General features: G+C 42.2%; 1 long non-coding RNA gene across 1 annotated transcript; it reads left to right on the forward strand.

The window, feature by feature from the left end:
- Positions 1–5,079: 5,079 nt before the first annotated feature.
- On the forward strand, positions 5,080–7,784 carry LOC106097196 (uncharacterized). Its single transcript, XR_003219253.1, has 8 exons — positions 5,080–5,214; positions 5,659–5,737; positions 6,001–6,069; positions 6,243–6,617; positions 6,742–6,843; positions 7,082–7,314; positions 7,412–7,597; positions 7,693–7,784. It is a non-coding gene; the product is annotated as an uncharacterized LOC106097196 (long non-coding RNA).
- The last annotated feature ends 6,640 nt before the right edge of the window (positions 7,785–14,424 follow it).

Below are 14,424 nucleotides of genomic sequence, written 5' to 3' on the forward strand. Positions count from 1 at the left end.
TGGGATGGAGGAGAGAGGACGGATGGCAGCGGCGTCTGCTGGCAAGATTGGTTGGAGCACTGCCAAAAATTCAAACCTGGTTGGCAGTTGGAAGTTGAGCACGACTGCTCCGTGAGTGGGTCAGCTGTGGGCAGCTGGGGAGACTATGTTGATTTTGACGAAGAGGAGGAAATGCCTCTGGAGCAAGTGCAAGGTGAGCAGAGGAGGGAAAAGTGTAAAAGAGGTGGGAGCAGTAGTGGTAGGGATGATTCTTTAGAAGCTAGAGAGGGAACGAGAATGTTTGTTGTTCTGAGATTCAATGAAAGAACACAAGTCCATATTAAAAAACTGAGTCCGTTCGTGTTGACAGCTGAACTTAACATTAAAGTGGGAGATATAGTTTCTGCTAAGGTACTCTCAGATGGTAATCTTCTTGTGCAATGTGTGAATGAAGAGCAGCTCAACAAGGCTTTGAACTTAAAACAATTGGGGAAGTTTAAAGTAGAAAATGCTGGGCAAGTGGGTGCACAGACGGGAGGTGGATGCAAGGGGGTAATTTCTGGGGTGCCCATTAGTGTGAAAATGGATGATCTGAAAAGCAAAATCAAAGAAGGAAATGTTATTTCTGTGGTTAGAATTAAAGCAACAAAAGAAGGACTTAACGTAGACAGTGAAAGTATCCTGGTACACTTTGAAGAAGGAAATCTGCCAAGGAAAGTGTTTTTAGGTTTCATTAGTTATCCAGTACGAGCCTATGTTCCAAAACCTCTGAGGTGCTTTAACTGTCAAAGGTTTGGACACCTAGCGAAAAACTGTAAGGAAAAGAGGAGATGTGCTCGGTGTGGTGGAGATCACGAATATGGGAAATGTGGAGATGGAGTTCAACCAAAGTGTTGTAGTTGTGGTGGGAGTCACAGTGTTGCGTATGCATATTCAAAAAGTGAGGGTGGAGAAGAAGATCTCCTATGCTGAAGCAGTGAGGGTGATGAGAGTGAGTGAACAGGTCAACGTTAACCCAGGACAGGGTGCATCTCGGGATCAAGGAGTTACCCGGCTCAACATGAATAATATGGTTATTGATAAGATGGCATTGGTTACATTCATTGCAGGAGTGATAAACACCACAGCTGATGTGAGATCTAAGCAGGAGAAAATTCGGCTCATTGTTAAGGCGGTGGTAGGACTGACATGGGAAGAAGTGAGGAACAACCTCAATTATCAGTCAAGTCAGGAAACATGATGTTCTTTTATGTAATCATGGTACTTATTCTTCAATGGAATGCAAGGAGTCTGTTGGTCAATGGCCAGGAGTTAAAGCATTTCATCAAACTACTTGATGTCAAACCGGATGTCATTTGTGTACAGGAATCTTGGCTTAAATCTTCTTTGGATTTTGTGTTGTATGGGTACAAGATAATAAGAAATGACAGGGACCGTGGTGGAGGGGGAGGGTGTGCAACGTTTGTCAAACAAGACCTTCCATATAGACTCCTGGGTAAAGGCAATGATTTGGAGTATATTGCTATTGAGGTTTGGGACAGGAATGAACCAAATGTTATTGTGAATTTCTACAATCCTTGCACCAGATTGGAGCTGCTGCGTCTTCGTTCAATTGAAGGAAGTGACTGTTGTAGAGTTATTTGGTGTGGGGATTTTAATGCCCATAGCAGAGTGTGGGGAGGCACGCACACAGATAAAAATGGTAAGGTAATTGAGCAATTGATGGATACATGCAATTTGGTGTGCCTGAATGATGGTAGGGGGACCAGATGTAATGTTGTTAATGGAACAGAGTCAGCTTTGGATTTAACTCTAGTCTCAACTGGCCTTGCAGGAATAAGTCAGTGGACCATCAGAACAGACACTACGATAGGCAGTGACCACTATCCTGTTTTCTGTGATGTTGGAGGGCAGATACAGGTATCTCTAAGAGAGGTGCATAAGAAGTGGAGTTTTCATAGGGCTGACTGGACAAAATTCCAAAAATTATGTGAGGAAACAATTGACAAGGTTGATGAGTCTGGGAGCGTTGATCAAATGAATAATCAGTTCATTGAAGTGCTTATGGTAGCCGCCAAGGCCTCAATCCCGACCAGTAAAGGCACAGAAAGTAGGACTTTGGTGCCATGGTGGACAGAGGAATGTCGAATTGCTGTAAAGGAAAGAAACAAGGCATTTAAATTTCTCCGCAGAATCCTTAACATACAAGCTCTGATTGCGTACAGAAAAGCAGTGGCAGTGGTCAGGAGAACAGTCAGACAAGCAAAGCGGGGCAGTTGGAGGTTGTTCTGTTCTAAAATAGGAAGAACCACTCCAGTGGGGGAGGTCTGGGGCATGGTCAGAAGAATGGAAGGTGACCAGCGGGAATGGGATTACCCTGTTCTGTCTTCAGGCCAACAGAACTTTGTAACAGCTCAGGAAAAAGTGGAGGTTATGGTGAAAACTTTTGCTAAGCTTCATAGCTCTGATAACATCTCAGCGTTGGGAAAAGACAGAATGTGCCAAACTAAAACACGATATTCGGAGGATTTAGTAAGAAAAGCGCACATGGACAGTAGTTTGGATGCGGTGTTTTCTCGGGAGGAAATGGTGAGAGCACTTCAAAAAACAAAGCCCACAGCCCCGGGAAAGGATCAAATTTGTTATTTAATGTTGAAGAACCTTGGTACGAAAGTGCTTAATAAACTGCTGTGTTTGGTTAACACAGTTTGGATTAAGGGTGAGCTCCCAAGTACTTGGAAGGAGGCTGTTATTGTGCCAATAAGAAAACCCGGGAAGGATCCATCTATACCAGATAGCTACAGAGCAATTGCTCTTACATCAAATGTGTGCAAGTTAATGGAACGTATGATAATGGCAAGACTGTCCTTTGAGCTGGAAAGAAAAGGGTCTTTAGCCAATTACCAAAGTGGTCTCAGGACAGCTCGGAACGCAACTGATGCTATTATTAGACTTGAGAATGTTGTTAGGAAAGCGCAGGACAAATAAAGAGTCTGTTTTGGCAGTGTTTTTTGACATAGAAAAGGCATATGATATGTTGTGGAGGGATGGGCTTTTAATCAAGTTGCATAAGTTGGGTATTGGTGGCAGGACATTCAATTGGATCCAAGACTTTTTATCTGGTAGGAAGATCCAAGTGCGACTTGGGTCTACAATTTCTAGTCAGTGCACGGTTGAGAATGGAACGCCACAGGGCAGTGCGATTAGTCCCCTGCTTTTTGTTATAATGATCAATGATGTTTTTTCTGATGTTCCTGAGGGAATTGGGAGGTCTTTGTTCGCTGATGATGGTGTGTTATGGAAAAAAGGAAGAAATATTGAGCACCTAGTGGGCAAGGTTCAGGAGGCTGTAACTATGGTGGTTGAGTGGGGATTTGACTGGAGACTCAGGTTTTCTGTGGAAAAAAAAAAAGATGTTCTTTACCAAAAGAACAGTGAGTGAGACTTTGCAATTGAAACTATATGACAAGGTAATTGGGAAAGTGAGCTCTTTTAAGTACTTAGGTGTTGTGTTTGATTCAAGACTGACATGGAGGGAGCATATTGACCGGATTGAAACCAAATGCAAAAAAGTTGTTAATGTTATGAGGTGTGTAGCTGGGAGGGGTTGGGGAGCGAGCTCTTCTGCTTTGAAAAGACTCTACCAGGCATTAATTAGATCTGTCTTCGATTATGGGTGTGTGGCATATGGTTCAGCAGCTCGTTCTGTGTTGAGACGTTTGGATGTTCTGCAATCGGAAGCCCTTAGAGTGTGCTGTGGAGCTTTTAAAACATCTCCAGTCAGTGCCCTACAGGTGGAGATGGGAGAAATGCCCCTAGATCTTAGGAGGAAGCAAGTATCGGTGAATTACTGGGTTCATCTTGGTGGTCATGATGACGCACATCCCACAAAGGAGGTACTTTTGGAATGCTGGGAGTATGGAAGGAGTCAGAAGGATCATTTTGGAAAGGTGGGGAATCAGTGGGCTAAGGAGTGTCATGTGTATGACATTAAAATATGTCCTGCAGTTGTGTTCCCTGTGGTTCCTCCATGGTTATTGGAGACCCCTCCTGTGGACTGGTACTTGCTGGATCTGAAGAGAAAATTGAAAGGAAGAGTCGATCTTGTTTCAGCATTTCATTTTCACAGCTCGACTGAATACCCTGAGTGTATTCATGTGTTCACGGATGGTGCTAAAAGTCCAGATACTGGAATTACAGGGTTTGGAATAGCAGTTCCGTCAAAAAATATTGAAATAAACAGACGCACTTCGGATGGACTGGCAGTGTACACGGTTGAAATGGTAGCAATTTTGGTAGCATTGAAATGGGTAGAGAGTTCAAAAATCAGGCAGGTGGTAGTATGTTCTGACTCGGCAGCTGTTCTTTCAAGTCTACAATCATTTTGTTCGAAGACAAGGCAGGGTATGCTGTATACTATTCTGGAGACTATAAGCAGAATAAGGTGTTGTGGTGGCAATATTCACTTTCTTTGGGTGCCAGCTCATGTAGGAATCAGTGGAAATGAAAAGGTGGATAGGTTGGCAAAAGGAGCATTGACTAAAAATAGGACTGAGATGGAAATTAAAAGCAGCGGATCTGAAGCAAAAGGTATTGTTTGGAGGCAGGTTGTTCAGGAGTGGCAGAAGCTCCAGCGCCATCCATTTTCAGGGCTAGTTGATTCGGCAGGTGAGTTGTTACACACTCCTTAGCGGTGGGATTCTGGGAGTAAGGGCAGGCACTTGTATCATTTTAAGAAGGAGGTGGCAGGGTGTAGGTTGTATAGGGGTAATAGGAGAGAAGAGGTGGTCATTACCAGGCTTAGACTGGGACATTGTGCATTAAATAAAACACTACAGGTGATGGGAGAACATGAGACGGGGCTTTGTGGAGTGTGCCAGGAGGAGGAGGAGACAGTAGAGCATGTAATACTGCGGTGTAAGTGTTATGATGTGGAGAGGAAAGTTCTGCAGAATAGATTGAAGGAGTGGGGAATTGGGGAATTTAATCTGAAGAGTGTGTTGGAGGGTAGTAGGGCACAGGTGAGGGAACTGGTGGGGTTTCTGGAGGTTATAGGTATTTATGAAAGAGTGTGAGGTGGGTTTTTTTTTGAATACAGATTGTAAGCTCACTGTCTGACCCATACTCCGGAACAGTAGGAGGCGGTAATGCTCCTTTACGTTGGTTGCCAACCGCCGTTAAACACAAAGAAGAAGAAGAAGAAGGAGAAGGCGGAACTGATTGATTTTAATGCAGGTATGTGAAAGATATGACTACTTTGTAGTCATATATTTAAAGTAATACCTTGATGTGTGTTTCAAAGTTTGTTTTTCATAAACGCTTCAAACAAACAGAGGTGACTGATCTCGGAAACGGTTTAATGCATTTAAAAATGGCTACAGCTACTGTCAGCATGCTTGCTAGGTAACGTTTACACGTGGCTACTGCAGCATTAGCCATTTAATCCAACGATGATGGATTAAATCTATTACAAACATTAAAAGACTTGTGTGTTGCAAAATACCCTCACATGGTGCGTAAAGCAGTTTTTGCGCTTAGAGTTATGCTAGCTCATTACAAACTAATGATGCTAACGATAATTGCTAACGTTAACCGGAGCGCCAAGACTGAAAATCATTTGAATTGCGTTAGTTTTGTGTTTATGTCACTGAGTTCTGCAAAAATCTCTTTCCTCTTTAGCTTGAAAATTAGTGATTCAGAGGATCCCGAGCTGGAGGAAGAGCTTCAGGCTGCTGACGAACTCCTTCAAGATATGCAGGTAACATTTTATTTTTTAATGTGATGTAGTGGAAACAGTTGTTAAAAAGGGAACACGCCTGTCTAATTTATTGTTCGGAGTAAACGTTATATTATTTGAATTTTTTTTTATAAATTTTTATATATGTGTATATATAAGTTTATGTGAAATTAAGTTGGTTAACTTAAGATGTTTGATAATCTTTGCTTTAATCATAGACTGTATTTTAGGTGTTCCCTTTGTTCCTTGTTAATTGCGTAGAATGATGCACAGAGTGTCCCCAGTGTCCAGAGATCAGCATCAATGTCCACGTGAAGAACCTAGTTATGTTGCCAGTGTCAACCCAACAAAAGGTACTTTACCTTCTTGTATATATTGTGATTTCTGTTTTCAAGTTTACTTTTATATTTGTTGTTATAGTTGAGTTAGGCAGGGCTTTTGTGCAGTCCTAAGAAACATACTGCCTAGAGTCTTTATTTCACTTTGTGGCAGAATTTCTTTATTTTTTTCTTTTCTTTTCTGTTAGTGTATGGAACTGAGGTGCTCCGTCAGGAGCTCCTTCAGTTGTTGGAGGATGGAGAAGAGGACGCAGCCATGACTTGTGAGATGGCGTCTGAGTCAGCTGCTACTCACTGGGCGATCAGAAACATGGTGTCCTCACAAAAGTGGAAAGAGGCCAGGCCTTGTCTTACAGACAATATGTTAGCTGCTCTGGATCCACTGTCACACCGTGTGTGTCAGTGTGGCAAACAAGTAGTTGTGAGGTGTCTGGACTGCCTGCCTCTTCCGTTCCTTTGTGCTGACTGTGATATTGCAGTTCACACACGCTTTGTCCTGCACAACAGAGAGGCAGTAACAGGAGGGTTTTTGCAGCCTTCATCAGAGTTTCACAAGCCAATAGGTACGGTTTTTAATCCTATGCATTTCTTGCTATGTACTATGAGTGGGTGCTGTTATTGTATTTTCATTGTGTATCAGTTAATTTCCAATTCTTTTTATATATATATTGTGTGTTTTAATGTTAGTTCAGCTGTTGCCTGTGCAAAGGCCAGACCATGTGTGTGACTGCCCAGCAGGTAACGTTGAGGTTTCACCCGGCGCAATTGTGGCTCTTGTAACCATAAATGGTAAGTTGCCCTTTTGTCACACAGTACAAACACAATTGATGTGTTTGCAGGTTTTATTGCAAATTGTGCATTGCTATCTTGGTTTGAATTACCCTCGGCCCACAGTATATGTGGGCACCTGTCAAAGGTCATTTGGATTTACCAGACCGCTTTGAAAACAACGTGAAATCTTCACAACATGAAAAAAATGAATGTCTTTGTTGAGCCATGACTGAATTTATCCTTATCCTTTCTAAAGGCCGTTATAACCTTGCACTGCCAGTGGTGAGCTGCACCAGCTGTGGCCTAATGTGGTCCCCCTCAGTTAAGGACATCCTGGGTAGTGGATATTGGCCTGGCACCTTAAATTTCTGCACCCTGTTTTCAATGGATTTCTTTCAGTCTTTCTATGACATTAAGAAGGCTGCACCAGGGATGTCACTTAAGGCATTTGTCAAAATGCTAGATGAAAGAACAGCCCATTTTAGAAGGGTGAGTTTCTAAATTTGCCAGGTTTAAGGAAATTGTGCAAATCAATGTTTATGATGACTGTCCGTGAATATTCTGTTGTTTGTCCTCTACTTAAAAGACTGGCCGAATATCAGCTGATGCCTTCAGTAAAAGCTTGTGGAGTGGAGTGCTGTAAAGTTTAAGGTGGACAGGATGTGCAAGGAGCCAAGGAGCCATGCATTAGCTGCCCTGCCTGCACTCCAGACATGCTTGCCGTCTCAGTTGATGGAAACCGTAAGCTTTATCGCTTTCAATCTAATGCAAGGTACGTTATGCATTGTGTACATAAATCAAATATGGCTTTGTAGAAAAATGTATTTTAATGTTTCTTTTCAAACAACTGTCACTCTGTCCGTTCAGCACTTCAGAGCAGGCGAACTTTGAAGGTGTCTTCATTGAAAAAGATGAGGAAGTTGCTGAGTTTATGAAATACATACAGAGACACACAAATCGTGTAAGAGACACATATATATTAGTGCTGTCAGCGGTAATCTTGTTAAAATGACGTTAGCGCCATAACCACATACACATACGTGTGTGTGTGTGTGTGTGTGTGTGTGTGTGTGTGTATACATATATGGATGGGTGGATATTTATTTTATTTTTCTCTTGGTGTGGTCGTAATACTATTTACTTTACTTTATCTTAATGTGTACTTAATTTTGTCACCATGTGTATTAAAAAAAAACATGATTTTTATTTTGTGTTATCAGTGCTGTCCCGGGGAGATGAGGTCTTGTGTGACTTAAGGTTAATTCATCTAATTGTTATGCATTTGTTTAAAAAAAAAAAATTGTCCCTGATAGGGCTTAATCATGTCATGTCTTTTATGTTAAAATCTTTGAGTGTATAGGTCCCGGGGAAAGGGTTGTGCGGATCTTCATCTTGGACTGCAGCAAAGGAGTCCACTGGGAAGTTGGATGAAGAGGGCATGGAAATAGCTGTTTGTCGCCACGGAGTCCTCTTAGCTGCATTGAACATGTTTCGAGGGGAGATCTTTGCTTACCCCCTTTTTCTCCAGAGGAAGTTGGCAGCTAGCGTCCCAGGACATATTACATTCCTTTGCTCCGATGTGGCCTGTAAATATTTCCCATATTTAACCAAGGTGGCTCAGCAGTGCCCTGAGCTGAGGAACCTCTTGTCAATGCGTCCTTTTCTCTCCGTCATGCATGCAAAGGCTCACACTTGGAAATGCGAGGTATACTGCAGCTTGTAGTTTTGGATTAGTTTGAGACATTTTGTTATAAGGTTGAATTAATTCAGCAGTCATGTATTGTGACCTCCTTTCTATAGATCAAATGGGGAGGTGCGTTTCAGGATGGGGCCGGTTCAACAGTTGGAGAAGAGGTGGAACAAGTAAACAGTTTCCTGTCTAGGGCGGCCATTGAAGTACATGTCCAAAGCAGGTATGTGTCTGTGTGTGAGATTCCACTCAGTCTCCTGCTCATTAATTCTTATTTTTATACGAACTGAAATGCAGGGCGAACAGACTTGCTGACCATCCTGGCTTCGGGGTGGAACAAAAGGAAAGTGGAACAACTGGGCCGCAGTTTGAGCCAGAGATATCTAAAGGTGATTTTTTTTCAAAACCCATTTTAATGTGTGTGGTAATGGGGGAAACAAACACCAGTACTCTTTTAATGTCAATATGAATGACATTTATTAATGTATTCTTAGATCATAAGGATCCTTAGAGAACAAGTGGAAAGCCTGAATGCGACCAGAAATGAGCTGGGTGTGGATGACGACGCACTGCAGCAATGGGTGGCCGATGTGCAGAAATGGCTGAAGGTAAGTCTCAATATAACGCACTCGTGTATAACAATAGGACCCACCATGGCCTCATTAAAGAACTTAAGGTAGAATTAAGATCTTTCTGACAGTGTCAACAAACAATGAAAAATAAGCCTTGTAAAAGCAGAATTTATGGCAGAGTTGTTGCGTTTCATCAAATTGGATTGAACCTGGGTTGAAATGATGTCGTACTAGTTGGTTTTATAAACCTGAACACCGACATACTTGTTATCTAATGATAATGCAGCACATGAAGGCTACAGATGTCTTATAATGAATATCATCAAGTCAGTGATTACAGAGTCCACTGTAGTTTGGTGACTGTTACTGTTTGTATTCTGATTAATATTCCTCTCACTTAGAAACTGATCAAACTGATGGCAGCCTTGGAGCGTTGCAGGCACGAATAAAGGAGCTTGTCATCATCATCAGAGTGCGAACACAAAGTCTTTACAGACAAAATGGTGTCCCAGTTTCTTTGAAATGGACCATTTGATACTCAGTTTATACAGCATGTACGGCTACTTTGTAAACAGAATAAAATCAGATCCAGGTTTGTTTAAGCTGGATGTGATTTGTTCTAGGAAACAAATTGAGTGTAGATTAAAATGTAAATATATACATTATGTGAAGGTGTGAATTTTTTATGATTATTTACAGATAGTAACAAGAGGCGACACAGAATTCGCAAGGTCATCATAGTTGAGAAGAAATGCTTGGCGGCTGCTGTTGACGACTACAACAAGCTTGCTGAACCAACAAAGCAAATCGTATCCAGTGATGCCCTCATGCAGACCGACATTTGGCCCTGGCAGAGCACAAGTGAACGTAAGCTCTTGATTTATAAATGTCCTTTTTAAACAAACTTCCAGTATCTGAGCAGTAGTTGAATGTTTTGTTCTTGAATCATAAAATGCTACTACAGGGAGTGCAGAATTATTAGACAAATGAGTATTTTGTCCACATCATCCTCTTCATGCATGTTGTCTTACTCCAAGCTGTATAGGCTCGAAAGCCTACTACCAATTAAGCATATTAGGTGATGTGCATCTCTGTAATGAGAAGGGGTGTGGTCTAATGACATCAACACCCTATATCAGGTGTGCATAATTATTAGGCAACTCCCTTTCCTTTGGCAAAATGGGTCAAAAGAAGGACTTGACAGGCTCAGAAAAGTCAAAAATAGTGAGATATCTTGCAGAGGGATGCAGCAGTCTTAAAATTGCAAAGCTTTGAAGCGTGATCATCGAACAATCAAGCGTTTCATTCAAAATAGTCAACAGGGTCGCAAGAAGCGTGTGGAAAAACCAAGGCGCAAAATAACTGCCCATGAACTGAGAAAAGTCAAGCGTGCAGCTGCCAAGATGCCACTTGCCACCAGTTTGGCCATATTTCAGAGCTGCAACATCACTGGAGTGCCCAAAAGCACAAGGTGTGCAATACTCAGAGACATGGCCAAGGTAAGAAAGGCTGAAAGACGACCACCACTGAACAAGACACACAAGCTGAAACGTCAAGACTGGGCCAAGAAATATCTCAAGACTGATTTTTCTAAGGTTTTATGGACTGATGAAATGAGAGTGAGTCTTGATGGGCCAGATGGATGGGCCCGTGGCTGGATTGGTAAAGGGCAGAGAGCTCCAGTCCGACTCAGACGCCAGCAAGGTGGAGGTGGAGTACTGGTTTGGGCTGGTATCATCAAAGATGAGCTTGTGGGGCCTTTTTGGGTTGAGGATGGAGTCAAGCTCAACTCCCAGTCCTACTGCCAGTTTCTGGAAGACACCTTCTTCAAGCAGTGGTACAGGAAGAAGTCTGCATCCTTCAAGAAAAACATGATTTTCATGCAGGACAATGCTCCATCACACGCGTCCAAGTACTCCACAGCGTGGCTGGCAAGAAAGGGTATAAAAGAAGAAAAACTAATGACATGGCCTCCTTGTTCACCTGATCTGAACCCCATTGAGAACCTGTGGTCCATCATCAAATGTGAGATTTACAAGGAGGGAAAACAGTACACCTCTCTGAAAAGTGTCTGGGAGGCTGTGGTTGCTGCTGCACGCAATGTTGATGGTGAACAGATCAAAACACTGACAGAATCCATGAATGGCAGGCTTTTGAGTGTCCTTGCAAAGAAAGGTGGCTATATTGGTCGCTGATTTGTTTTTGTTTTGTTTTTGAATGTCAGAAATGTATATTTGTGAATGTGGAGATGTTATATTGGTTTCACTGGTAAAAATAAATTGAAATGGGTATATATTTGTTTTTTGTTAAGTTGCCTAATAATTATGCACAGTAATAGTCACCTGCACACACAGATATCCCCCTAAAATAGCTAAAACTAAAAACAAACTAAAAACTACTTCCAAAAACATTCAGCTTTGATATTAATGAGTTTTTTGGGTTCATTGAGAACATGGTTGTTGTTCAATAATAAAATTATTCCTCAAAAATACAACTTGCCTAATAATTCTGCACTCCCTGTATGTTTTCCCATCTGATGTTGTTAAACTGTAGCTGCTGCTGACCTCCAGACAAAGAGAAAGGTCTTTGAGAAGGTGATGGCTGTGAGGCGCCTGAGAGAGGAGGAGATGATCCTTTGCAGGGAGATGCGGCATCACTGGACAGTGTTGTGAATGCGATCTGTGGTGTTGGGGACAATCTCCTCAGACTGTAAGCACATCTTTTATTTATTGATTTTTTTGATGAATTGATTGAAAATAAGAGCAGATGCTAAAGTCTTACTGGATCTTTTACCTACATCTAGGTTCGTGGCTAACACTGCCTTCTCCCTTTAAAAAAAAAAGTTTAATTACACGATCCTAATTCCTTGTGTTTATGAGGGGTTTTTTTTTTTGTTTTGTTTTACTTTACTCATATTTATTTGTTTTGTTCTTTTTACAGCCTCCCTTGTTGGCATGTCAGAGGATGCACAGAAGGGACTCCATAGCCTGGTTTTAAAAAAACAAAGTGAACTGAAAGCTGAAATGCTCAAAGTAAAGGATGTGTACAAGAGAATGCTCAGCCACCAACCACTCCTGGAAATGGACTCAGAGGAGGAAGACATTCCAGACGATGCCGCTGAGAGTGATTTGAGCACTTCTGATGAAGACTGGTTGTGTCATCATTGATGTTATGTTTGGTAAAATAAAAAGTTAATCACATCTCTGTTTAATGTGATTTTTACAATGTCTGTTTTAGACTTTGCTTATCATCAACAGACATTTTACATTTTGAGAAGAAAAATGTAATTCCCTTGGTACAGTTGTTTACCCTGAATCATTCTTTCACATCTAATTTAATGACTAGTGTACTGGCCTCGTAGAACCACTTTCTACTATCCAGGAGTTAAACACCTCCACACAAAAGTCACTGACGCCAGAGTGGGTTTAGACTTTGCTTTATATGGCAGGTGTGAAACTGTAACAACAAATACAGTGAATATGAGTGTCAAATTAAAATAATTACTTGAGGAGCTGCTTGACCAAGTGCTAATGCTAACACCAAACAACTGTCTACAACCATAAATTAGCACACGTAATACAGCATCTAAGTAACTGCTATTAATCAACATAAAGTGCCAAACAATAACGCATACTCACAGGGAATGCCCTTTTATCAGCCTTTCACAGCATGAATCACAGCATAGATCACATTCAGTCGATTGTCTGATTCTTTCTTACACTTCCCCTGTCCGCAAACGGACCATGCCTTCCTCTTAAAGGGCCAGTGCACTAACCAAACAAAACATGTACAAATTTGACAATAGTCAGAACACTCCCCGCCTGGTATCTTAGGGATACCACAACAGATATCTAAACATCACTAGATAACAGAAAAACCATTTCAGAAATGGGTCTATAATAAGTCTTAACATTTCCCTTGGAAGCAACTCTAACTTCGGCCTTTCTGATGATTCCATCTTGACTCGCAACTGTCTTTACGATTACGCCCATTGGCCACTCATTTCTTCTTGTTTGTTTGTCCTTGAGGAGAACGACATCTCCCTGTTTAATGTCAATGTTCTTGTGGTGCCACTTTTGACGAATTTGGAGGCTGTGCAGATACTCCTTGCTCCATCTGCTCCAGAAAGTGTCTGCAAGGAACTGAACCCGCTTCCAATGGCTTCTGATCATTTCTTTGGGTCCTACATCATCACAGATGGTGGGTACAACTCCAGTCTTTTGTGTCAGCAGCATCGCCGGTGAGAGAATGTGAGGATGTTCTGGGTCTGATGATACTGGCAACAACGGTCGTGCATTTAATATAGCTGTGACTTCTGCAAGAAATGTGGTCAAAATCTCATGAGTGAGCTGAACATGACCAGTTTGCAGCAGCATGTTATCAAGTATTCGCCGTGCTAAACCAATCATCCGTTCCCATACTCCCCCCATGTGGGAAGAATGGGGAGGATTGAAAACCCAGGAACACTTCTGGTCCTGCAGAAAGTGTTGCACTTTGTCTTTCTCTGGTGCATTTGTGGCCATCTCTTTGTGAGCACCAATGAAATTAGTGCCGCAGTCCGAGCGCAGTTGTTTTGCGGGTCCTCGGAGGGCGAAGAAACGCCTCAGTGCGTTAATGAAACTTGAAGAGCTCATCTCCTCCACTACTTCAATGTGGACAGCCCTTGTACACAGGCACGTGAATAATATTGCCCACCGCTTTCTGTTTGCTTGTCCCCCTCTTGTTCGCCTTGTAGTTACTTCCCATGGGCCAAACATGTCCATGCCCACGTAAGAAAAGGGGGGCTCAACTTGGAGGCGATCTACGGGCAAATCACTCATTAATTGCTCCTCAAACTTCCCTCTCAGCTTCTTGCATGTCACACATTTACTTATGACTCTGCTAATACATCCTTTCCCTCCTACAATCCACAAGCCACTTTCTCGGACAGCGCCCTCTGTAAAATGCCTGCCTTGATGGCTTACTTTCTCATGGTGGTGGCGCACAAGGAGGGTAGTGATGTAGTGACTGCCTGGCAAGATTACAGGGTTGGTGTCTTTTACTCCCAGCCCCGCACGATTAATGCGACCACCAATTCTCAGCAGATTGTCACTTCCAATCACAGGGTTTAGTTTTACCAGCGGGCTGTTCTTAGGGAGGTTCTGTTTTTCAGAGATCCGCTTTATCTCGTCTGCATATGTTTCGAACTGCACATTTTTAATGATCATTGTCTCTGCTTGATCTAACAGTTCCGGGGTGATGGCCGTTTTACAAATGTGCCATCCTTTACAGTCTGGGTCAACGTTTGATTGTGAAAAGCATTGTGCGATGTGAATCAAGTTTGACATGGTTTTCCGA

The sequence above is a fragment of the Oreochromis niloticus genome, linkage group LG3 (assembly GCF_001858045.2).
Source record: "Oreochromis niloticus isolate F11D_XX linkage group LG3, O_niloticus_UMD_NMBU, whole genome shotgun sequence".
Lineage (NCBI taxonomy): Eukaryota > Metazoa > Chordata > Actinopteri > Cichliformes > Cichlidae > Oreochromis > Oreochromis niloticus.